This window comes from Canis aureus, chromosome 2 (genome assembly GCF_053574225.1).
Source record: "Canis aureus isolate CA01 chromosome 2, VMU_Caureus_v.1.0, whole genome shotgun sequence".
In the NCBI taxonomy this organism is placed as follows: Eukaryota; Metazoa; Chordata; class Mammalia; order Carnivora; family Canidae; genus Canis; species Canis aureus.
This window is the reverse complement of record NC_135612.1, coordinates 64,041,345-64,068,471: the sequence shown is the minus strand read 5'-3', so window position 1 is coordinate 64,068,471 and position 27,127 is coordinate 64,041,345. Positions and strand designations below refer to the sequence as shown.

At 39.2% G+C, this 27,127-nt stretch overlaps 2 long non-coding RNA genes across 2 annotated transcripts; one reads left to right on the top strand and one right to left on the bottom strand.

The window, feature by feature from the left end:
* The first annotated feature begins 427 nt into the window (after window positions 1-427).
* Window positions 428-22,246, top strand: LOC144290842 (uncharacterized). Its single transcript, XR_013358353.1, has 2 exons — window positions 428-528; window positions 22,149-22,246. It is a non-coding gene; the product is annotated as an uncharacterized LOC144290842 (long non-coding RNA).
* Window positions 21,850-23,413, bottom strand: LOC144290837 (uncharacterized). Its single transcript, XR_013358352.1, has 3 exons — window positions 23,222-23,413; window positions 22,809-22,979; window positions 21,850-22,392 (listed from the first exon to the last, which is right to left on the bottom strand). It is a non-coding gene; the product is annotated as an uncharacterized LOC144290837 (long non-coding RNA).
* Between the last annotated feature and the right edge of the window lie 3,714 nt (window positions 23,414-27,127).

Below are 27,127 nucleotides of genomic sequence, written 5' to 3'. Positions count from 1 at the left end.
TCTGGATCACAGATGTGGATACCTATTTTCTGATCAAGATAAACATAGTCCCCAATGGCTAAGGTCTTGCCAACTCACCCTCTACAACCTCACCCATCTATCTCCCCCAGGATGTATTCCAGATATTTTGAGTCTTCATCATTGCCCTGTGCTACAGTTTTGCACCTCACTATGGCTTTATATAAACCTTCTTCATGGCACAGAGGATCTTTAACTCACCTCTCATCTAGAAAAATACTCTGTACCTTGCAAAGCTCATTCCAAAGGCTCCTTCTGTAAAGCCATCCCCAGCCTGCCCTAGTCCCTGACTCTTCTGTGCCTGGATAGACTGAACCACCAACTAGCTCTTCTATGTACTTAACCATATGCACATTATAGAATGGACCATGTTGATTGTGACCATCTGTTTACAGGTCCAATGTTCCTCCTCTGGGCTGTAGACCCTTGAAGGGTAGGAGATCCCTTACTGATCTCTCACCTAACAACTGGAAGAGCTCCTGGAACTAGGAAATTGCCTGGCAATTTGAGGTAAGCACTCAGTAAAAAGCAATCCACCAGTCTAACACACCATGGAAAGATGCATCAAGGTCATTCTGATACAGGACAAATAAAGAGGCTGAGAGGCAAAGGCAGAGCTCTCTAACTTCCTTCCCAGAGCACAGGACTCCTCATTCTCCTGGCATGTATGCAAATTAGATCATTCCTCAGGAGCTGGGATAGAAAATATTCAACTACTTTTGTGGCCACAGTTCTGAAATTCAAATATAGCCAGGGTAGGCAATAATCACCAGAACAACGATATTGGCCTAGGGTGTCAAGGCTTGCAAAGGACTTTTACTTACATTTTCTCATTTGAGTAAATGCTCACAATAACTCTACTGTATAGTAGATGCCATTATTGTGCCCAATTAATAGATGAGGAAATGAAGACTCAGGAAGAATAAGCACTAGCAGTAAAGACACAAAAGTTAATTGAAAATAAGTTGGGGTTAAAAGTAGATTTATGGGGAAAACAACCAAATTTGAAGGAGAGAGTATTGGTCAAGGCCATAGGCAAAAAAAAAGGGGGGGGAGGGGACTTAAATGTCAGAAAATAGTGCCATACTGATGGCAGGAAAGGGGGGTATGGTTCTATGCATAGAAGGGTCTAGAGCTTTGATACTAAGAAAGAGAAAATAAGACCACCTGGCTGGTTCAGTTGGTACAGCATCTGACTCTTGATCTTAGGGTCATGAGTTTAAGCCCCAGGGTTGGTATGGGGCCTTCTTTAAAAAATTAAAAAAGAAGAAGATGAAGAAGAAAGAGAAAATGGTATAATTGCATTAGAAGTGGCATTAGAAAAAAAAAAAAAAAACCTGGTTGAGGGCTCCATGGCACCACAAAGCTAAAGTTGATGAGACTTATGATTTCCTTTAGATTAAAAGCAATATTATCACTATCATAGAAAATATAGAAAAACCAGAAAAAAATGGAAAAAGAGGGACATTCTTTAAAACCAGTCTAAAGTTTCATCATACAAAGTTGTCTTTCCAGTTATTTACAATACAAATTTTTATTTTAAGGGATTTTTAAGGAGACGGATGTTATCTGTTAACTTTGCCCTCATCAATGAATAAGAATAATTATTTTCTTGCACTCTTGTCAACATTGGATATTTTTATTTCATTTAAAATACCAGATAATTTAGTGGGGAATCTCTGAAAGGGGAAAATAAGCCTTCACTATTATTTTCATTTGCATTTATTTGGTTAGTTGGGAAAGGTAAAAAAAAAAGTTTCTAGTCATTTATCAATATACTTCATATTTGTATTTTGCTTATTTATATCTTTTCTCCATGTATTTACTGGGATTCTGGTATTTGTGTTATTGAATCTATATGAGTTTTATATTTATTAAAAAAAAGTTACTCTTTGTCAAACTTCCTACAATACCATCTCTAGTTTTGTTGATTGCTTTTTAATCTTGGTTTTTTTTTTTTTTGATGTATAAAAGTTTTAAATTTTGATGTAGTCATATCTATCAATCATATCCTTAGTGATTTATTCCATCAATTCTAAGCTTGGGAAACTCTCCCCCTCAGGAGGTTTGATAAATATTCACATCTATTTTCTTCCAGATTTTCTAACAGTTAAGGTTTTAAAATATTTAACTCTTTAATCCATCTGGAATTTATTTTGATGTTCCTAGTGAGGTAAGAAATGTTCAAAATTCTTCTAAAAAATAATAAAACACTTAACGCCTCACATGTTCAGCTGATATTAGCATAAACCTTGAAGGCCAAGTAGTACCAGCTTCAAAGGCTGCAAATTTCTTAATAGAGTTTAGGATTTCCCCCCTTAATAGCACAGCGTACAAAATACACACACTTGCCAGTCATTGCTCCAAGTGAGTTTATCAGCAAGCTGCACACCCAACATATGGTCTCTTTTTCATTATTAAGAAAAGTAAGTAATAAATAGGAACTGGGGCTCCCACCAATCATTAGCAAATCCTCCAAAGAAAATTAAGCACATATTGGAGTCTTGTCCCCAATGGACTTGTGCAATCTCTCCGACTGAATCATTTCACCAAAGAAAACTTTCCTTCCTTCCAATCACAGCCTCTAGTTAAAGTACATGGTGACTCATTCCAAAGAGCACATGCAGAAGAAACCAGAATACACGCGTTTGATTTCTCTCCATACTGGGGAAACATTCCTGTCTCTCCCTGCCTTCCAGCCCAAAGGCAGCCACGTCTGGAGCTGCACTGAAAAAGATTTGTGGCTTATTGTCCTGATGGATGCCAGAGTAATGGAATGGCTCTGTACTTTGTCCTGGAAAGGCAGGCCAACAAGGCATTGTGCTATTGACGGCTTGCATTATAATGGAGAAATATTAAGGGGATATTTCAATAGCCACCCAGAGAAGAAGCAATGATTATAAGCATGCCACAGTCTGCTTCCAAGGAGAGTAGAAGGGACATAACAAAAAGGGCAGGACAGGGGTGGAAATGTTCAGGGAGATTTTTTTTTTTTTTAATTTTTTTTATTTATGATAGTCACACAGAGAGAGAGAGAGAGGCAGAGACATAGGCAGAGGGAGACGCAGGCTCCATTCCCTGGGAGCCCGACATGGGATTCGATCCTGGGTCTCCAGGATCGCGCCCTGGGCCAAAGGCAGGCACTAAACCACTGCGCCACCCAGGGTTCCCTGTTCAGGGAGATTAAAAAAAAAAAAGTCCACTCAGAGAATACAGGTTAATGCAAACCCAGTTTGCTAGCTTGGTTCTCTAGAGAGGGGCAGTAACGATTCCTGGTATGTGAACTCCACAATTACAGCATTATTAATTTATGCAGCTCTGTAGACCACACATGGGACTTCATGGTAATTAAGTTACAGATAAAGTCAGGTTAGTTTCCTTCTGAATATAAACAGTTGTGTTCTGTTTTACACACACACAAGGAAAAACTGGTGGATTTTTAACCAAAGAATAGTGTCTAGTAAACATATATTGATCCTGAAACTGTCAGTAATACAATGTCTTTAAAACCAAACCAAACAAAAAGGCCACCTAGCAATAGATTTGGCAGAGCAGTAGAATAGTGGAGACTTTGCCAGTAAACCACTCAATGATAGAAGTGAGTAGGGAGATTGGAGGCAAGTGACTTGATGAGTCCCTCCTATAAGACCTGCATTAGCAATGTGCAAAGGCTTGAGCAGACACTGGAGACAAGGATAAAATCCATTATCATGGTCACCTGGAATGATCAGAAATGGATTAAACCAAGACATAACCCTTAAAAAGTGGCATACACTGAACCTAGCAATTTTACTTCTAGGAATTCATTCTTAGTATATAATCATTGTGATGACTAAATTTTGGGATGTCAACTTGACTGGACCACAGGGTGCCCAGATATTTGGTAAAACATTATTTCCGGGTGTGCCTGTGAGGGTGCTTCTGGATGAGATTAACATTTGAATTCATAGACTAAGTAAAGTAGACTGTTTTCCTCAGTGTGGGTGGGCCTTTTCCAATCAGTCGAAGGCCTGAATAGAATTAAAGCCTAAGTAAGAAAGAATTCTTTCTCTCTGTCTTTGAGATGGGACATCAGTCTCCACCTACCTTCAGACTCAGACTCAGACTAGAACAACTTCGGGTCTCCTGGTTCTTAGCCCCGCGGCCCGGGCGGCTCCACCAATGGGGCTGGACAGCGATTTCTGCTCCCGGGCCGCCCCGCCAGGGCCCCCCGCGCCCAGCCCCTCGCGCCCGGCCACCTCCCCGCGCGAGCTGGCAGGACCGGGCACGCGGCCCAGGGATGCCGTGGGGGAAATACAGTCATGGCCACCCAGGTAATGGGGCAGTCTTCTGGAGGAGGAGGGCTGTTCACAGGCAGTGTCAACATTGGCATGGCCTTGCCTAATGACATGTATGACTTGCATGACCTCTCCAAAGCTGAACTGGCGGCGCCCCAGCTTATCATGTTGGCAAATGTGGCCTTAACTGGGGAAGTAAATGGCAGCTGCTGTGATTACCCGGTTGGTGAAGAAAGACAGATGGCAGAATTGATGCCTGTTGGAGATAACAACTTTTCAGATAGTGACGGAGAAGGACTTGAGGAGTCTCCTGAAATAAAAGGTGAACCCAGTGGACTGGAAAACATGGAACTGGAAAGTTTGGAGCTCAGTGTTGTAGAACCACAGCCTGTGTTTGAGGTGTCAGCTGCCCCAGAAATTTACAACTCAAATAAAGATCTTCCTCCTGAAACACCTGGAGCAGAGGACAAATGCAAGAACTTGAAGAGCAAACCTTTTCGCTGTAAGCCATGCCAGTATGAAGCGGAATCAGAAGAACAGTTTGTGCATCACATCAGAGTTCATAGTGCCAAGAAGTTTTTTGTGGAAGAAAGTGCAGAGAAGCAAGCAAAAGCCAGAGAATCTGGGTCTTCCACTGCAGAGGAGGGAGATTTCTCCAAGGGCCCCATTCGCTGTGACCGCTGCGGCTACAATACCAGTCGATATGATCACTATACCGCTCATCTGAAACACCACACCAGAGCTGGGAATAATGAGCGAGTCTACAAGTGCATCATTTGCACATATACCACAATCAGCGAGTATCACTGGAGGAAACACTTGAGAAACCATTTTCCAAGGAAAGTATACACATGTGGAAAATGCAACTATTTTTCAGACAGAAAAAATAATTATGTTCAACATGTTCAAACTCATACAGGTAAGAGTACCTTGTAGTCCTTAAGTTCAGTTCTCTTCTGATCGTTAATTCAGTAGGCAGTTTAAAGTAGTACTAAAGATGGGGGGATTCTGGTTCTTTTTGCTGTCTTTGTGACCTTGGATAAGTGATTTAACCCCTTTGTGCTTCAGTTTCTCTCCATGGTGGTAATAACAATATGGGATTGGAGAGTACATGAAGAAGACTTGCTTCAAAGAATGGCCAAGAGAAATATTATCAATGTTCTTGTTAAAATTCATATTCTGACAAGTTGGGATAGATCATTTAGCCAAATTAGACTTTTTTTTTCTTCGAAGATATATTTAGTTGATAGTGAATACATCGAAGACGCAATGTAGTTTCCCAAAGAAATCGAGGATTTAGACAGGAAGGAAAACTCAGCGATTAACCCTTGCATAGAGCCATTTCACAGAAGCCTTAAACTTTTTAAAAAACTTGTCTGGGTATTGAGTTCCTAAGTGGAACAACTTGTCTCCAAAACATAGGAATGTGAGAAGTAGTTTTTAAAAGATTGGTGGGGGGCAGCCCGGTGGCCAGCGGTTTAGCGCCGCCTGCAGCCAGTGGTGTGATCCTGGGTACCTGGAATCGAGTCCCAAGGCCGGCTCCCTGTGTGGAGCCTGCTTCTCCCTCTGCCTGTGTCTCTACCTCTCTCTGTGTGTCTCTCCTGAATAAATAAATAAAATCTTTAAAAAAAATTTTTTAAGACAATATCATGAACAATTGTGTACCAACAATTTTGATAATCCAGATGAAATTGACAAAGTCCTAGAAACACACAACATACCAGGCTGAATCGTGAAGATATAGAAAATCTGAACAGACTTATAACTAGTAAGGAAATTGAATTAGTAACCAAATACCTTCCAATAAAGAAAAGCCCAGGACCAGATGGCTTCACTGGTGAATTCTAGCCAAACATTTGAAGAAAAATTAACACCAATCCTCCTCAAACTCTCCCAAAAAAATTGAAGAGGAGGAACACCTCCAGACTCACTCTATAAGGCCAACATTACCCTGATACCAAAGCCAAAAATAATACAAGAAGAAAAAAAACTATAGACCAATATCCCTCATGAATATTAATGCAAAATTGCTCAACAAAATACTAGCAAATACAATTCAACAGGCGTTCAAAGGATTATACACCATGGCCAAATGGGATTTATTCCTGGAATTCAAGAATGGTTCAATGTATAAAAATCAATAAATGTAATACACCACATTAACAGTAAAAGGGGGAGGAAAAGAACCACACCATCATCTCAATTGATGCAGAGAAAACATTTAACAAAATTCAACACTCTTTCATGATAAAAAAGAAAACACTCAATAAACTAGGTACAGAAGGAAACTACCTCAACATTATAAAAGCCATATATAAAAACCCATGGCTAACATCACATTCAGTGGTAAAAACTTGTCCTCCAAAATCAGGAACAAGATAGGGAAGACTATTTTTTTTAATGATTTTATTTATTTATTCATGAGAGAGAGAGAGAGAGAGGCAGAGACATAGGCAGAGAGAGAAGCAGGCTCCCTCTGGGGAGCCTGATGCAGGACTTGATTCCAGGACCCCAGGATCACAACCTGAGCCAAAGGCAGACCCTCAGCCACTGAGCCACCCAGGTGCCCCAGGGAAGACTATTTTGCCACTTCTATTCAACATAGTACTGGAAGTCCTGTTAGGCAAGAAAAAGAAATAAAAGACATTCATATTGGAAAGGAAAAAGTAAAATAGCCTGTTTGCAGATGACACAATCATTAACATAGAGAACCCTAAAGATGTCAAAAAATTGCTGAACACAAAGTCAACACACACAAATTAGTTTTGTTTCCATCCACTAACAACGGACAACCTGGAAAGGAAATTAGAAAAATAATTCCATTTACAATAGCATCAAAAAGAATAAAATTCCTAGGAATAAAATTAACCAATAGATCATCCAGTTAAAATTAAATGTTGGATAAACATTGAATAATTTTTAGCTCAAGTGTGTCCCAAATATTGCATGGGAAATACTTATACTAAAAAATTGTTCAGTGTTTATCTGAAATTCAAATTTCTTCTATAAAAGGCAAAATGTATAAAACCCTATTTTCATGTATAATTAAGAATGAATTATTAGTAACTATAAGTTATTTAAGGGTTACAAAGACTTGTTTTTTATGAACTAGAAATGGCAACAGTTTTAATGTACTGAAAACTTGAATTTATTACTCTACCATGCCATCTGGGTACAAAACTTAAAAGTTCTTTTAGAGAACTTTCTTTCTCTGAAAGAACTTATGTAAATAATTGAAATTCCTGTAATTTAAAAGAACCAACTGTCTTCATCCATGGCGTATCAGCATTGTCTTAAATTGGTTATGGCTTTCAGTTCCTACTATCACTGACAGTTAAAATGATAAATTACTGTAAGTTTAGGAATTCTAATATAGTTTGTTACGGGCTCTGGTAAACCCCAGATTGTATAGCAATACACATATCTCAAATATATTTGAGGACAGATGGGGATAGAGGAATTGAATGAAGGTGACCAAAAAGTACAAACTTCCATTACAAGATAAGTAAGTACTGGGAATATAATGTACAACACTATGACTATAGTTAACACTGCCGTATGGCATATTTGAAGGTTGCTAAGAGAGCAAATCCTTAAAGTTCTCATCACAAGAAAAAATACATGTTTTCCTTTTTTAAAAAAATCTATATGGGGTGATGGATGTTAACTAAGCTTATCATGGTAATTATTTCATGATATATGTAAGTCAAATCATTATCTATATGGCTTAAGCTTATAAAATGCCATATGTCAATTATATCTCAATGAAACTGAAAGGGGGATAAAACATCCTAAGATTCTCGCTTCCAGGAACTAAATGTTGGCACATAGTAATGCTCAGATATTTGTTGATGTGTTGAATAAATGTACTAAGTGCTTTATGCATATTTCCACATTTAGTCAAATAACATTTATAAGTAAGCACACTGAGGTTACAAGGGTCAAGTTATTTTCCCACAGTTACATACTAGGACTGCAGCCTCCAAGTCTCCAATGCCAGAGACCCAGCTAGCTCTTCACCACATACTACACGGCCTTGTTTTCATGAGAGCAAATGCTAAAGGCAATGGCTATGTAATCTAACACTCACCCTTCTGTTGGTATGTATTCCTAGAGTGTAATCTCTGTTGTCATAGATTTTTTTTTAATTAAAAGGTAGGATTAAATGGAGTAAAGGGTTTCTTAGCCTTCCTAAGAAGACTATGTTGCATAAGAAGCATACATTTAGTGGCCCAGGTGCCTTTGTGTATCTTGGAATCATTTCATCATTCCATAAGCAGGTATGTATTAAATATTTGTTATATGTTGGCATTGTGCTAGTGATTGAGGAATAGGACCAGAAATGTGACCTTCAAGTGGGGTGACCATACATCTGGTTTCTGGGGACAGTCTGTGTTATAGTTATTACCCCCAGGATAGTTGTTTATAGCACCGTTTATTTCATTATCTCAAAAGGTTTGGATGATAAGTTATATGGTCACCTCGCCTGTGGTAGAACATCAAGAAACTTTCAAACTTGCTAGTAAGAGAAGAAAATAAACATGGAAAAAAATTCACTAATCCCTTTTTGTCTAGAAGAAGGCATCTTCTAGAGTGGCTCCCAATGGTCCCTGTCTCTTGGCACTGAGGTTCTTGGTAATCTCCTCCCTTTGAGTGTGGCTGGACCTAGTGACTTTCTTCAAAAAAAAAAAAAAAAAGAATGGAATTCAGAATAAGTTATGAAAATTGTAGAAAATGTGGTTTTTAGGGATCAGTTTATAGCCAATTAGGCCAATCATTTCTCCTCACCATAGAGACATCAATGCAAACAATATAATTAAGAATAAACAATTTCCAGGCTTATGTACAAGCACAACAAATATGCAGTTTGTGACAACAACAAAAATATATTAATTTTCTATTGCTGCTATAACAAATCACCACAAACTTAGTGGTTTGAAAGAACACAAATTTATCACTTTATAGTTCTGGAGGTCAGAAGTCTAGAATAGTTTATTTACTCTACTACAGTCAAGGTGCTGGCAAACCTACATTTTCTTTCTGGAGATTCTAGGAGTTAATCCATTTCTGTGCTTTCCAGCTTCTAAAGGCCACCTGCATTCCTTGGTTCATGGCCCCTTTCTCCACCTTCAAAGCCAACAATGGCCAATTCAGTCCTTCCCATCATGCATCACTCTGGCCTCTTCTGTCTCCCTCTTCTACTTTTAAGTATCTGATTACATTGAATCCACTCAGATAACCCAGGATAATCTTAAGGTCAGCTTATTAGCAAATTTAATTGCATCCAACACCTTAATTCCCTTCTGTCTTATAACCTAGCATATCTTCAGGTTCTAAGGATTATAACTTGAACATTTGGGAGGCGGGGCATTATTTAGCCTACCACAACTGTGTTTCCGAAGTACTTTTTGGGGAACATCAGTACAGTGAGATAGTACATGACAAAAGAGTTCATGGGGAAATATATTTGGGAAATGCAACATACTATAGCTTGGTCTAGAAATACCACAAAGAAATTTTACAGTGAATCCTGGCCAGTGAACTGGAATACACAACCCACTTTTTTTTTTTCATGGTAATAGATAACACTCAAGTGTTCCCCAGAATGTTATACCTCTGAACTTGTACAAGACTTTTGAATTCTGGCCTCTGCTTGCCACTAGCTCACTGTGTGATCCTCACCCAGCCCCATACTCCCTCTGCTAAAGGCGGAGAGGGCATGGTTCAGATGTTCTGCTTTGCTATTCTGTTTTCTTTATAAAATGACCAAAAAGTTTCCTTCCAAACCTGAGATTCTATGAACCACTTCAGCAAATATTTATTGAACGTTACTCTGCAGGTAGGAACTGAGTTCCATTCTGGGGACAAAAAGGTAGAAAAATGAGGCCCTCTTCTCAAGGAGATAACTCTTTAGTAAGGAACACAGGCATAAAACCAAAAATCTATATGGATCTTATTTAATTTACAATGGGATTATGGGATCCCTGGGTGGCGCAGTGGTTTAGCGCCTGCCTTTGGCCCAGGGCGCGATCCTGGAGACCCGGGATCGAATCCCACGTCGGGCTCCCGGTGCATGGAGCCTGCTTCTCCCTCTGCCTATGTCTCTGCCTCTCTCTCTCTCTCTGTGTGACTATCATAAATAAATAAAAATTAAAAAAAAAAGAATATAACTAAAGATAACTCCATAAATAAAAAGATTATACAATGGGATTATATCCTGATAAACCTATTGTAAGTTGAAAATATCGTTAGTTGAAATGCATTTACTACACTTACCTTACTGAACATTATAATTTAGCCTAGCCTACCCTAAGCATGCTCAGAACACTTACATTACCTATAGGTGGACAAAGTTATTTAACCCAAAGCCTCTTTGATAACAAAATGCTGAATATCTCATGTAATTTATTTTTTATTTTTTTATGATTTTATTTATTCATAGAGACATAGAGAGAGAGAGAGAGAGAGAGGCAGAGACACAGGTAGAGGGAGAAGCAGGCCCCATGCAGGGAACCCAATGTGGGACTCAATCCCGGGTCTCCAGGATCACACCCCGGGCTGCAGGCGGCGCTAAACTGCAGGGCCACCAGGGCTGCCCTATCTCATGTAATTTATTAAATACTGTACTGAAAGTGAAAACCAGAGTGGTTGTATGGGTACAGAATGGCTGTCAGTGTATTTGTTGTTGGCTCTCATGATTGTGTGGCTGACTGAGAACTGAGGCTTGCTACTACTGTCTAGCATCACAAGAGAGTATGTACTGCACGTCATAGCCCAGAAAATCAAGATTCAAAATCTGAAGTATGGTTTCTACTGTATATTGCTTTCACACCATAAGTTAAAAAATTATAAGTCAGATCATGATAAGTTGGGAACATCTGCAAAATGCATGATGGGTGCCCCAACGGAAGTAAATACAGAACACAGAGGCATCATGGAAAATGGATGCTAAATTATTATATTGGAGATGGTGGGAGGTGATGGAATTTGCATTTAAAGGAAAGCAAGTGTTCACTTGGGATGGGAAGAAGGCATGAGAGATTCTAAATAAGAGAGTTCTTACTAAAATTCAGAAAGTATATTTGCAATATGTTTTCAGTTGATTCAGTTGGATCATTCAAGCCAAATGACTGGACTCAGATCCATAAGAAATAATCCTTTTCCATAATTAACAGTTACTGGTCAATTTTTGCCTGACCATATCACAGAGGGCACTACTTCCTGACATCATCAAGGCCCTTTGGGAAACAAATGTAGAAAGAATTGTCCCATTCCAGGAAGAGCCTAGCCTTTCTTTGGCACTAAGGAAATAACAGATGTGATTTATTCAGGCTAAAAAATTTGCTCTAAATTATAGACCTTCCTTTGAATGTCTTAAGGGCTTTCTCATGTTTATTTTCAACAAGGGTGTATTATGTTTTCTCTGAGTCTTTTTGTCAATAGCGTGACAAAGAGAGTATGAGTGTTTGTAAATTACCTTTGCCTCTTGCACGACTGAAAAAAAAAGTCATGCAGGTTGGATATCTGTGCCATTAACAAGGATATGGGGGCACATTTATCGCTTTAATTTGGACACATTCTTTTTTACCAGCTCCATTTACAGTTGTGGGATTTTAATGGAAGGCCACCCATGTTTGGTTGTTATTGCCATTGTTTCTAAGAACAGTGGAAAGGAATCAAGAGGGCAATAAGAAAATGTGTTCTTGTATAGAAAACTCAGCAAAATAAATAAACCAATGAACATTACAATGGGAACACTTACCCAAAGAGTTAGACCTCAAAAGAAGACCTCATATATCTCCATGGAGATGGGGATAAAAATAAAACATGAGGGAGCTAACGATTCTCAAACTGCTGCTTTGCGCCAAGTGTTGTGTTAGACACTTTCTTTATTTCATCCCCAAGGCAATTCTTTGCAGTAGGGACTAACTCCTGCAAATCTATCCCTAGCAAGATTATCACACAAGTCTGTAAATGCAAATAGGTTCAAACCAACATTAACACTCTCAATGTAAACCTCGAAGACCACCTGCATCCCTTCTACAGGATTTCTAGGATGCTGGAGTGCTCCACCTAAGCTCACAGTCACCCTTCTAAAGCTCTGGACACTCATTCCATGAGGCCTGTTGCCTATGAAAAACCCTTGAAGTTGGCACCTCACCTCAGCTCCCCTCTACTGGCTCTCTCTGGAAGAAAACTGATATTCCTAACAAGCATCTCCCTCTGTGGGGCTTCCAAAATCATCAGCTCTTAACATTGCAAAGAAAAAGGGGGCCTTGTTTTCTGTTATCCTCACTACACCGTGGCCATGCTGAGTTCCATGCAGAGTGTGGGAAAGGTCTATGGAGGTCCACCCCCTCGCTTTGACTCCTGGGCATGTAGGTGAACCTTCAGAGCCACGATCCAAAGATTCCCTTCAACTTCTGACCACTTCTACCTCCAGATTATACATAGCCTTGAGGCTAAGTTTAAAGACAGTCATCTGACACAGACTCCTTATAAATCTCACATCTCCCTCTCCACCCTCAGGCATCTGTAAAACCCTCTGCTCTCATTCCCCTTGGGCCAAAATCCTTCCTGCCAAATGATTCTTAGCATGACAGACCCATGAATTCATCAGATACTTCTGATGATAGATATCAAAGATATCTCTGAGTTCCAACTTTTGCTCCCATGGGATTCTAGCTATAGACAAATGAAGCAACTGAGCTTTAAAAAGGCTAATACATTGACCCAGTGATAAAGGTTGGAACTGGAACCCCAGGTTTGCCTAACTCCAAGCCACATCATTTCAGACAATGCACTAACACAGTTTATGTGACACCCCTGCAAAAACTCTTTGGTTTCATCAAAGTTTTATTTTACTTCTAATGGTCAGGATACATCTCAGGTTTAATCTAGGCTCTCTATTTAAGATTTGGAGGTTTAAAGCCCAGATACTTCAGGAATAAGTGTTCTCACTGATTTCTTGCTTGCACGTCATCAATTCAGTGGAGGCATCCACCAAATTGATGTCCTATATATGAGCCGTTTTAGAGAGGTTTTTGTCTTACCCTCTGGTTGTTTCATGGAAACTCTGAAAGGTTGGATTTCACATCATCATGGACCACAGACCCAAGCCCTGGTAGTCTATAAATATTCACATCTTTTGGAGCTTTGGGTCAGAGTATAGCAAGATGCTTGTAACTCACAAAGAAAAGAGAAAAAGCCCCCAGCTCACAGCAAAGATGGCAGAAACAAGCTGATTTAGTCTGTGTCTCCTAAGAATGTGTCTCCTAAGAATCAATTTGTAATTGATATGTCAGAAGTTAACAGTTCAACTTGAAGAAGAAAGTTGTTCTGGGGAGGACAATTCTTTATCATCTACATGAGCCTTGTTGATAATATATACTTTCAAGATATTCTAGAGGCACTGCGTTGCCTGTTTCCAAGTGAGTTTCTTTGGTTTTCAAGAGAAAAGGAAATTTTTCTGATTTTATGAACTAGGCTTCCCTTTGTTTCCTTGGAAGCCACAGCTTATTGGAAAGGGAATCCTGAATCCAACAATCCTGAGAAATACTCTTCAAATCCAAGTTAAAGCCAGTTAAGTTAAATCCTGGTATAAGACTTAATGCAAGAAGCCAAAGATCCCAACCTTGGGGATCTAGACCATGCTTTGTTAAAATGAGTTCTCAGAAAACACTTTTTTTTTTTTTTTTAAACACCCTTTTTATAGAAGAATGTTGACTAATAGTTGAAAAAGGAAATACCATTTGTCAGCTGCCAATGAAATCATTGATAAGGGCAAGGATTATCAATGATACTAAGACACATAGGTGAATGATTGATGGGGAACTATATATTGACCTGATAACAAAGTTTTATTCACAGCCTACATGGTTGTCACAAAGGCAATGTAACTTGACAGGGGTGAAGCCAACCTTCCACCACCTCACTTGTCTCCCAAGGTTATTAAGTGTACAGGACATGGTATCATCCATGACACATTCTTACCAAAATGTTTACCTTGGATCTACTCAATATTCAGATCTAATGTTCAGTCTATTCAAGAGGTATAGCAGAACAAGAAAGCTAACACCATAAGGAAGCAATCAGACAATTCAGAAAGAGAAACTTTCAACATGACAATGAGCCCCAGCTTCTTGAAACTCTTCCACAAGTCAATGTCATGAGAGAAAAAAATAGAGGGGGACCTTACTAGATTAAAAAATATTTTAAAAACATAAAAAACAAATGTGATATAGGGATGTTGATGGGATCCTCCTTTAAACAAGTCAGCTGTAATAGGCAATTATGGAAATCTGAGCATGAACTAGCTATTTAATGATTTGAGGAAATTATTATTAATTGTATTAGGTGTGAAAATTGCATGACTTTTATGTAGGAAAATGACCTTTACTTTTTAGAGATGTATGCTAAAGTATTTGTGGCTGAAATGAAATTATATCTATAATTTTCTTTAAATTTCAGCACAGCCATATACATATGACCAATGTTGTGGGTATATGTGGAAAAGGTAAACAACTGTTAAATCTACATAATGGGGTCAGCCCCGGTGGCTTAGCAGTTTAGCACTGCCTTCAGCCCAGGGCGTGATTCTGGGGACCTGGGATAGAGTCCCACGTCGGGCTCTCTGCATGGAGCCTGGTTCTGTCTCTGCCAGTGTCTCTGCCTCTCTCTCTCTCTCTGTCTCTAATAATAATAATAATAAAAATCGACATAATGGGTTTATGAGAGTTCATTATATTTCTCTCTACAGTTTGACTTGTCAAAAGTTGTTTTTTGTTTTTTGTTTGTTTGATTTTAAAGTAAGATCTAGACCCCAGGTGGGGCTTGAACTCAGGAGCACTTAGAAGGGCTTTGGGCTCTGGAAGAGAGGCATTGGAGTTCCAATGAGACTCTCCACCTGTGGTCACTTTGAAAGTTCAATGGACACATATTAGAAGGTAGAGGAGAAACAGTAGAGTGTCCTTCAAACTGACAAGGCACTTTGAGACCCAGAAAAATGAAACAGATGATACCATACTACTTACACAGTTTCATTTAAGGTAACTTACTGTCTGAGAAATGGGGCAGGTGATGATCCAGTCATTCTCCACAAAGTCAGGAACTTAGTCCACAGATTTCATAGAGCAAGGGGACATACAGAGGTCATTTTGGTGAGGTCAAATGGTTTAAAATGTAACAGATCTCATGGCACCATCTGTATGCCACAGCAAGGGAGGGAAGAAATTATGTTATCTCTATTATCTAAACAAGTTTAGGGAAGATCAGAATGAACCTTCCTGCATTCAGGTCAGGGCATACATTACTTCCAACGGGCCTGGAACATGTAGCCTGAAGGGAGGTCATTGCTCCGGCATGAAGAAGATAGAAGGCCAAAGACAGAGTCAGTGTTGCCTGCATTCCTACATCAAGGAATCCTGGAATCCTGCTGCTCTGAGAGCCTCCAGTACCAAGCAAGCCCATATCCCATTCATTTTAAAAAGGAAGAAATGAGCACCAAAGAGATAAAGTGACTTTCCCAAATCACACAGCTAACAGATGGGTGATCTAGGAACAAAAATCAGATTTCCCAACATCTCCTCAAGTGCATTTCCACTGTACCCAGCACTCAACAGCCCTGTAGCCTCTGAGGCTTTGGGCCAAGGTAGGGAGTGGGGCCAGACCTCTAGAAGCACTGCCCTTAGACTCACCTAGACTCACTCAACGTAGGGCCGGAGTGCAAGCTCTTGCTAAGATAGTGTATAACAGTGTAAAAGGAAGCACACAGCACATGAGAATGCTCACCCACCAGATAAGGAAGAGCAACTCTGAAAGCCCCCCCTGGGATTTCTTCCTCCTAATTAGAGAGTGAAACACAGGCTCTGAGGTCAGACACAGCAAAATTCAGCCCTCCTTCCAGGACAATCACTTGAGTTCCCCACTGCCAGCTTCTTCATCTATAAAATGGAAGCAGTAATACAAAGAGGGACCTGGAAAAAAAAGGGGGGGGGCCTGGACAATAGCCAAATTGTGGAAGGAGCCATGATGTCCTTCAACAGATGAATGGATAAAGAAGATGTGATACACACACACAATGGAATATTACTCAGCCATCAGGAAGGACTAATACCCACCATTTGCTTCGATGTGGATGGAACTAAAGGGTATTTATGCTGACTGAAGTAAGTCAATTGGAGGACAATCATCATATGGCTTCACTCATATGGGGAATATAAGAAATAGTGAAAGGGATTATAAGGAAAATGAGGGGAACTGAGTGGGAAAAATTAGAGAGGGAGACAAACCATGAGAGACTCCTAACTCTGGGAAATGAACAAAGGGTTGCGGAAGGGAAGGTGGGCAGGGGGTGGGGGTAACTGGGTGATGGACACTAAGGAGGGCACTTGATGGGATGAGCACTGAGTGTTATACTATATGTTGGCAAATCGAACTTCAATAAAAACAAATTTAAAAAAAACAAAAACAAAGTGGGACCTGGGAAAAGAAACTGCCTATTACAGAGGATGGCACGTAGTAGATGTTAAATAAATGCCATTTCCATCTCCTTGCCTTTCCCTTAACCAAACAAAGATGATCAGTGTATAATGAAAAAAAGATGCAGCATTGTGTACCTTACTCCTAGGGTGATCATTTCAAAATTTCTGCTGTCCTGCTGTGGAAATTTTCTCACATTTTCTTTGCCTAGAGAAACATTTGGATATCAAAATATAGACCTATATTATTATTATTAGCTCAGGAAACCAAAAAAAAAAAAAAAAAAGAAGAAGATCTTCATTCTGTGGCTGCAATAAAGGTTTCCTTCTCTAGCGATAATCAACTCTGCATAATTAAAATCGCTCAGACTGCTGAACTAATTTTCAGACGGAGGTTTCTTCCTGTAGCAACACTTACAAGCAAAGTTTCTACTGTGAATGAATTTAATCGTGAGTCTAATTACAATTTTAATGAATATCTCCAGCCCTGCATGTAAACTTGCTCTCCAAGGCTTTGCTATCTGTGAGGGTATTTTAAGGTCTTTTCATTTTTAATATAAAGGAATGTGTTGGCAAAACGAACATGTAGAAAAGAAATATTCTTTATGGTTTAGTTTGGTTTTGTTTTGATGATCAAGTGAGAAAATGTAAAATGTCTACTGTTTTAAAGAGCCTTTTCAGCATGGGTATTTCACCTTTAGTCTTTGTGTGAAGTGTTCTCTTTACTTAAGGATGGAGAGAGCAGTTTGCAACACTTGCCTTCCGTTTGCGATTTGGCATGTATTATCTCATTTCGTGAATGTCCAGAAAATTAGAGTTCCAGCTTACTTACCTTGGAGCTTCATCTATTCTGGAAATTCAAGGACATTTTATAAAGAAGTAGAAAAGAGTAGGGAACGTAAAAAAAGGAATTTCTTTCCTTAAAAATACATTGTAAAGGGGGCACCTGGGTATGTCAGTCGATGAAGTGGCTGCCTTTGGCTCAGGTAATCACCCTGGGGTCCTTGGATCAAGCCCCATGTCAGGCTCCATGCTCAACAAGGAGCCTGCTTCTCCCTCTGCTTGCTGCTCCCCCTGCTTATGTGCTCTTTCTCTCTCTCTCTTTCTCTGTCAAATGGAAGAATAAAGTCTTTAAAATACATATATTGAAAAAGATATAAAACAGCTAAACTAAGTCACTCAAGTAATCACAAATACTTTTCTAAGAAAAAAGTGAATAAACAAACAAAACTCTACTTGATTAAAGCCAGCATTTTTTATAATAGGGACAAACTGGAAACCACATAATATCCAACAACAGACCATCAGTGAAATAAATCATGTGTTTGAAGACTATTTAGGAACATGATTTTTTTTCTCTTTTTTAACTTTTTATTACACAAACAATGCATATTCATTTAAGAAAAATCATCAACTATAGGTAATTTAAAATACTTTTTTTAAATGGCACCTACAATATCACAACCTAAAATTAAATATTGTTAAAACAGATATTTATATGAGTATATACTGTAGTAATGTATATATATATACTCTATAAAATACATACACATATGCACATACATGCATAGGTACATCTACACTACACAAAAATGGTCTCATAGTGCATTTACTGCTCTGTAACCTACTTTTATCATTTAACAGCATATTGTAAACAACTTTCCATGTCAATAATTATGTTTATGCAGCATCAAAACAGACTGCAAGAGCAGAACCGCAAGCCCCCCCAAGCCCTCCAGACCACCATATTATATTCCTGTTTCTATCCCTTCTTGAGGCCAAGTGGTTTGGAGCCTATCCTTTGCTTTCTTGTCCCCTCTGCCTAGATGCCCCATCCCCTGCCCTTTTGTCTTCATCCCTTAGGCTGGTGGAATGCCTCTTCTTTGCTTTGCCATAGAACTGGGGACTTAGGGACACCTGGGTGGCTCAGGGGTTGAGCATCTGCTTTTGGTTCAGGGAGTGATCCCATGGTCCCAGGATCGAGTCCCACATTGGGCTCCCTGCATTTTAAAAAGTAAAGGAGTCAAGAAATGTAGCACTGTGTACACTAAGCTTTCCATAGCAATCGTTATTAATCATCATATCATATGTAAATAGAGACATAAAAGTACTTGCTCAGGACTTGGAAGTGGAACAGTCTACTGTACTGCTGATGTACATCAGGCTCCTGTAGTACATTTATGTAGTTTCTTTATTATATTGACAAATTTAACCTCATGAGTAGTCTGTTATGTATGTATTTTTTATTCTCAATTGCTGAAGAAAATGCTCACCCAAAAATTCACACAGCCTTGACATAGTGCAGTAAGAATTAGAATCTAGGTTTTTCTGGCTCCAAATTTGACATCAGAAGACTTCAGTTCAAGTTCAGACTCTATCAGTTACTAGTTTTATAGCAATAATATCTGACACTTATACTGCACTTTCTGCATGCCAAGACCTGTCCCAGGAATAGTTAAAACTCATTTAGTTATCATCATAAGGCTTTGAGAAAGGTACTATCATATCCATCACCCCATTCTATAGATAAGGAAACTGAGAGACAGAGTTCAGTCACTTGAATAAAGTCACCCAATAAATAGGAAGTAGAGAGACTTGAATCTACTATGTAGTTCCAAAGTCCATTAATTGTATTATTATTTATTAATCTGTGCCCTAGAACTTGTGTAAGATCCTTGTTCTATCTATCTGAACTTTAGGTTCTTCATCTCCAATATGAAAATTATATAATGTACTATTAGGGATTTTTATGAAGATTAAATAACATTATACAGATGAAAAGTATTTGTTTGTTAAACATGCAGTACCTTAAAATGAAGGTTTCTATATGGAAACATTTTTGTATTTTGAGCAACAACTTAAGCTCATAAAATGAATAAAGGATCATTCCCTAAGCCTCCCTCCGCCTACATCTCTGCCTTTCTCTCTGTTTCTCTCATGAATAAATAAATAAAATCTTTTTTAAAAAAATAAAAATAAATTTAAAAAAAGAACTGGGGACTTACATCTAGTAGACGCTTGTTCAGTCAGCTCAGGACTCTTGAGTTCATGAGAAAACTAGCCCAGGACCCTGGAGAAAGAAATAGAACAGAGACTATGGGGAAAGAAAGGAAGGAACCGACCTTCATGGTAACTAGAAAGTCCAAGTGCTGATGTTTTCACCTGCGTTATCTTTTCATCTTCCCACCAATTCTATGAGTTTCTATGAGCAGCTCTGTCCTTATCACTGTAGAAACCAAATAAAGGTTTAAAGGGTAAAGGAATAAACCCAAATCACTTGCCACCTGCAGAGAAAGCACTGTAATTTGCAACACTGAACCCACACCTCTGATACCACCAGGAGCTCTGCCCTTGCAGCCACTGGATTCTGCCCTTGCAGCTGTGCCATCCTCACAGCATGGATTCTCTGGGACCCCACCTTTGGGTATCACTAGCTTCTAGACTGACTGGCAGTCTGCAGATAGATTTTTGTTCATGTGAATAAACCAAAGCTATAAAGGAGTCTGGGGAAGAGACTTTGGGTTTCTACCTTAGGAGGAATGGACTCTACCGAGTGGAATTCCTCACCAGATGAAGGGTGTTCAAGAGCGTTATATGTACAAAAAGAGTAGGTAATGTTTACCATTGTAGGAAAATTCCTAAATAACTCATCTTCCAGAAAAGACTCCTTTGTGGGGAAGTCTGAGTGGCTCTGTGGTTGAGCATCTGCCTTTGCTTCAGGGCGTGATCTTGGGGTCCAGGGATCGAGTCCCACATAAGGCTCTCTGCAGGGAGGCCTACTTTTCCCTCTGCCTGTGTCTCTGCCTTTCTCTGTGTTGCTCATGAATAAATAAATAAAATCTTTAAAAAAAATAAAAATAATTTAAAAAGGACTGTTTTGTGTATTTTCAAGACAAGTGTTAATTCTATGTTATAAGTGAAGATGGCTGAACCTCAAAAGGTTTAGGATCTCTGAACTGCCTACATTCTTAAATTTGGGGAAGTTTTATTCTAGAAAAATCAAGGCTTTTAACTTTAAGCTTTAACCACCTCTCTTGTGGACTTGAAGCATATCTAAATCCCACCCACTAGCTTCTCTGTTTAACATGATTGTGTGCTGTTGAGAGAAACAGTCTTTTCCAAATCCTCCCACTCCTTCCTCCTAGTGTTTATCTTGATCCTGACTTTCCCTCGCCACGCCCCAAATAGCCACATGCAAGGGATCATTCTGGAATACGCGTGAGGAGTGCAGACCGCACTAAAGTATGGCAAGGACATGGGAAGTTCCTTCTTTTATTTTTTTTTTTAAGATTTTATTTATTTATTCATGAGAGGCACACACACACAGAGAGAGAGAGAGAGAGAGAGAGAGGCAGAGGGAGAAGCAGGCTCCATGCAGGGAACCCGATGTGGGACTCGATCCTGTGACTCCAGGATCACGCCCTGAGCCAAAGGCAGGCACTAAACCACTGAGCCACCCAGGGATCCTCAGAAAGTTCCTTCTTAGACATATCTGTCCTTCCAGGACCCTAAAAATTCACAGGAATGGAAAAATAGCTGGGGATTCAAACCAGGTCTAGCTGGGTACATGCTATAGTATGAGGGGAAAAAAACAACAGAAATGAACATGCACAATGGCAAAAACAGTTTCAAAAAAGAACTTCCATTTTATTAAATCAGTTTGCTGCTCTCTTAAAATCATAAATTCTAGGAAGAAGCCAGTAAGTTGTTTCTGGATGAGATTTTGATTCTTTTAAGGGTGAATGTGAGCATAATAAAATAGAGAAAAGAATAAATTAAGCTTTCCAAATCTAGTAAAGCTGGGGAAAGCAAAAAACACAGCAAAAATGCAGAATGATTTGACCCCAGTCAATAATGTAGAAAATTTAGATGGTATTAAAAAGTATATACAAGATAAAAAGTACCAAACATCACTAATGTCACAAATTTCCAAGTGACCAAGATCCTATTTTATGTATAATTTTTTTAAATTTATTTTTTATTGGTGTTCAATTTACTAACATACAGAATAACCCCCAGTGCCCGTCACCCATTCACTCCCACCCCCCGCCCTCCTCCCCTTCTACCACCCCTAGTTCATTTCCCAGAGTTATTATGTATAATTTTTAAAAGTCCACAACTGTCATGTATATGGACAATGAGAGAAGCCCAGCCGTGGGCTTTATTTCAGCCATGGCTAAAAAGAGGTGCGGGGTTTCATGGAGAAACTGAACAGAGACCAATCATAAGGTCCAGATGGCATAAATCCTTAGGTCTTAAAAAAATTAGATAATAAACCTATTGAACTGTTGCCATTTTCTTTATAAGTCAAATAGCAGTACAATCCCTAAATGCCTTTCATATGAAAGATTTTTGTTTTGTTTTTCTTTTCCAGTCTTTTAATACAGGTTGAAGAAAATTTTTCCCGAATGAGATACAGTACTTGCCAATAACCAGCATCCATCCGAGATCCAAATCCAGAAAAATTATACAACTTAACATGCAGTCAGGGTAAAGCTTCGAAAAGTGATAATGAGATTCCTCCAAGTTGGACCCGTTTCCAGGTTCTCAGGGAAGGCTGCTTTACCATGCGGTGCATCGTTGGCTCACACGGAGGAGTGTACACAGGACAACATTGGCTGGAAAGAACCGGGCTTGGTGTCAGGAGATCTGGGGTCAGTCCACTCTCCCCATCCACGAGCAGGGCGAGATTAACCTCTCTGTATTTGTCATCCTGAACTAGCCCGGAAAATGAGGCCTATTGCGCCACTCACATGGAATCTGAAAGTTATAAAATGCCATCAAAACATAAGCTAATGTTATCATTTTTTGTCTGTTACTATTCTGAGAAAAATCCTAAGATTCTGGGAGTAATGAAAATGATTTTTCCCCATGCCAGGCAATCTAAAACTTATGCTGGAAAAAAAATGTTTTGAAAGTATAAAAGATAATACCGATTACATTAATGATAAATTTAAGACATCATAGTGGAGAAAACTATCATTGATTATTTGCTGGGTGCCTGACCCTATGCTTAGAGCTTTATTTACATTACCTGAGTTTTCATCCAATGAAGTGGAGTAATATCCCAGCCCCATCCTTGCAAAGGGAGTCTCTCTGAGACTGAGTTGCATATCTAAGATCTCATCAGTGGGTGGGTGGAACAGGTAGGCCCCTCCCCAGGGTGTCTGCATCCAGAAACTGCCCATTTCAGTGACTCCAGGCCCTGGCACAAAAGACAGAAAGATAAACAATGCCAACAGAAGGCAGTGACAACAGGAGAAGCCCTTATACTGATCATGGAAGTGGAAAGTCAGTTAAAACAGAGAATCAGAAAAATGATCCCATGTAAACTTTAAATACTTTAATTTAAAATGCATAAATATGAATTTGTTTAATAAAGTCAATGTTTGAAAGTTGCTTAGAAAAAGAAACACAGCTTTTGGAACATATCTTTGAAGCACTTACATTTTTTACACGTCATATTGTAGTTGACTACGGATTCAGTTCAACAAAGTCCTCCCAGGGGCCCTTTGCCTTCTGAAGGATGAGATCAGGCCTCTAGATTTGATATCACACATCCTTTTCCATCTTCTTCGTTCATTTTTTTATTTGTCTGTGTTTGTCATAGCCTGAAGGCCTTCTTCCCTGATGCTAAGTTTCAACTGCAATAAATAGGAATCATTAGTTCATTGTTACATATCATCTCTCTGTAAATCATTGGAACCACCAATTTGTCTGGGATCGGTTACTAAACCATGTTCTTAATTATTCTCTTGTAGTTCAGAATTTTTCCAATATTGTCAACCTCAGGCAACATTTTTCTCTTCTCTGAGATTTAGTAAATGTTGAACTGGGAATTTCACTCCCCACTAAATGCAACATTGAAAAAAAAAAGAAAAAATCTCCTTTAATGTAAGCAATTTTTAATGATTATATGTAACCTCGAGTCTTGTCTCTTATTTCTTCTAAAATGAAACTCCAATATTATTTTTTAAAATATTTTATAGCCCCTTGATCCCTAACTTGGAACAAAGAAATGTATTCTGTTATAATAACCTGGCATTTATTTAAATCTCTTTCTTTACTGTATTCATAACCAAAACATTAAGAAGCAGTATTTTATACCATAGACCTCCAAAGTTTTTGCCAGTAATACAAGGCAAGAGAAATTTTACCATAGTTAGAAAATTTATATTCCATATACGCACATGCCACACTCACACATACACACATAGAGGAAAACAAATGTTCATGAAATACCTTTACAACATATAATGCACACTGATATTTTCTATTCTACTTTATTCTATTTCATTTTATTTTTCTAAATACTTTTTCCAGTAAATTTTATGACCCCTCCCCCAAGAATCAAGACCTACAATTTAGAAAACATTGATAAAGAATTGACTTTCCAGATGTCTGTTTTCTTCAAGTGTTTCCTCACAGAATGTATAAATTTATGGGGAAAAAATCAATTTATAGAATAATTCTGGGTCTGTCTACACTGATTTTTGTGAAGAGTATCTATCTCAAAAAGCAAATAATTTATATGTCTTGAATCTTGGAGATTTTTACTTTTTGACAACAATAAAAAATCAGAATTTGGAATTTCAGCAGTATTGCCACAGGCAGCTGCTGAGAATCTTTACTTGGATTTTGTATATACTGGTAGCACTTGCTTCACCTTTTCCACCATGGTTTCTCGAAAATGTCTTATCAGTTAGAACTGTTTCAATTCTATTGGACAATTATTCCCTAAGAAAACTTTCCCCATTGATAAGTGACTTTAGCTCCTCTCTAAATTTTCAAGCAGCAGATTGATCCGTAGGTAATTTGTGTCCCCCAGGGCTCAATGCTGGGTAGCATGGCTTTTTCCTATGTATAAGTCAGCCATCAATTGCTGTAAAGCTTTCAGTGCAGCCAATCTTTTGGTATGGGTCCAAGGCCTTTTCTGTAACTATTGGTCCATGAATTGGCATTCTGTGTATTCTTTCTTGCATATATCAACTCTGATTAGTTTTGTTTTTTTTCAAAGTAGAACAAAAATTTAAACACACTTGGAGAGCCTTATGATTACAGAACATTTCTAAATGCTACAGTGCTCCCTTGAACATTTTTTTAAGATTTAAAAAAACTTCTTAGTAATCTCCACACCCAACATGGGACTCAAATCCACAATCCCAAGATCAAGAGTCACATGCTCTACTGACTGAGCCAGCGAGGCACCACTGCTCCCCCCTAAACTTTTTTTTCCCCCCTAAACTTTAACAGTTAATTTACCACATCTCATTTGACTCTAGTTCCTTTTTTTTTTTAAGATTTTATTTATTTATTCATGAGAGACACACAGAGAGAGAGACAGACAGAGGCAGAGACACAGGCAGAGGGAGAAGCAGGCTCCATTCAGGGAGCCTGACGTGGGACTCGATCCCGGGTCTCCAGGATCAGGCCCTGGGCTAAAGGCGGCGCTAAACCTCTGGGCCACCAGGGCTGCCCATAACCAATTCTTGATAAGCATACAATTCATGTAGAAGCATTAGTGCACATAGACTACAGCAAGAGGTCTACTGGCAATGAGCATTCAGAGTGCAGTTTACAGAAGAAATGGAAAGCATTGAGCAATCCAAGAGTAGGTAAAGGGGATGTGGGTTAAGAGGGCTCCTCTGCCCCACAGTAGAGATAGGAACAAAGCCCTATGGGAAGAGGTCACAAAGGTCCCAAGACAAAAATTAAAGTGTTGCAACTTAACTTAGGAGATGCAAGCCCAGGGTGGTAAGGGCTCAGGGAGAAGGGGGGATGAAATAAGGAAAGATACTGAGCAGCACAATGCAATAGAGCAGCTACCACTAAGCAATATGCCAGAGACATAGCTGGCAACTCAAGAGGCATGTTTACTCACCAAGCAAGACTTCTCGGGAAATTTTGCAGAGAAACTACACCTCTGAACAACCCAAGAAAGGGCAAAAGGAGCTGAAATTTATTGACCCTGCTCCTTTCTCTAATTGTTGGCTTTCTTTACTGTAAGTCACCCCACAGTGAGTTGTTTCCTCTGTACATCAGGTGCATCTCCCAGGCCCTCAGCATCTAATCAAGCACCTGGATCCCATACCCAAACGGTAGGACTTTATAGTCTCAGTCGCAAAAGTCTGAAAGGGGAGGGGTACAGCATGTGATGCATGAAGGTGACGCAAGTTCAGAGCTTCAGCTCAGACTCCAACCACTCAGGGATCTCAAGGATACCAGGGAAGGAGGAGATGACATTACCCAGAAAGTGTGCAGCTGCATGAGAAAGATGGAGGTGCTTGAGAGAATTTGAGAAGGCATACAAGGTTCATGAGCAACACAGAAAGCTTGAGAGAAAACTTTACATTTTAAAGGACAGAGAATCAGAGTCAGGACATTCCTGGAAGAAGGAATGGTACATTTTAAAGGATCCAATGGGAGGAAATAGTGTGACTTTTTTAATGGAGTGCAAAGAGTAACATGTGGCTGGCATATGGGGGCATACCAGAGTATGAGAGCAGAGAAAACTCAGCCTGTTGGATGATGGCAGCCCCACCACACTACTGATTTATAGACAATTTACAGTCAACTGAAACCCCCTACATCGTTATCTTTTTCCCACATCCGGGCCCAACGAGCACCCAGGCATCCTGATTCCTAGTTCTCATCCACTACACTACATGCCCACTAGCGAATATCCTCCCCATGAGAGCGGCGCTCAGGGAGAAGATGGAATACAGATAAGGCTTAGAGAAAATAAAACTGTTCATTTCTCCCAAATAATGCAGCCTACATATTTCACAGAATTAATGTTGACAGAATCCACAGAGTTTAGGGAAAAGCAAGAGCCAGAGCTCACATGATTTCTTCCAGCCATTTCAGAGCTCGCAATTTCTCTGTCATTGGTAACCTACCGTGGAGAATTCATTTCATGCCTGTCTACTCTGGTAAAACTTTGGAATGAATTGAATTGTTACAAAAAGGTGAAAATTAGGAATGCCAAGAGTCATTTGATGCAGCTAATTAGCAGTCATCATCTCTACAGTTTTGCATGTGCTCTTGACTTTCTTTACCTGTAAACTTAGTTTCTGAAGTTGTGTCTGATCAAAGAATTGTGAGAAACCCCTTTGCCTGCTGTCAAGGAAAAGGTCTTGTCTCTCTACACTGGAGCATTAGAGAAAAATATTCACTTTCAAGTGAGCTTTCTGTTATTAGAATTATTTTGATCAAAATAAAAACCTGTAAGCTAGATTTTAGTTCAACTACGTGCTGGGTGTGAGGGATGGAGAAATGAAAGAAATGGACCTGCTCTTCCAGGTCCAGGTCCAGGTCTTCCAAACTCAGCCAATTGTGCAGAGTTTCCACTGC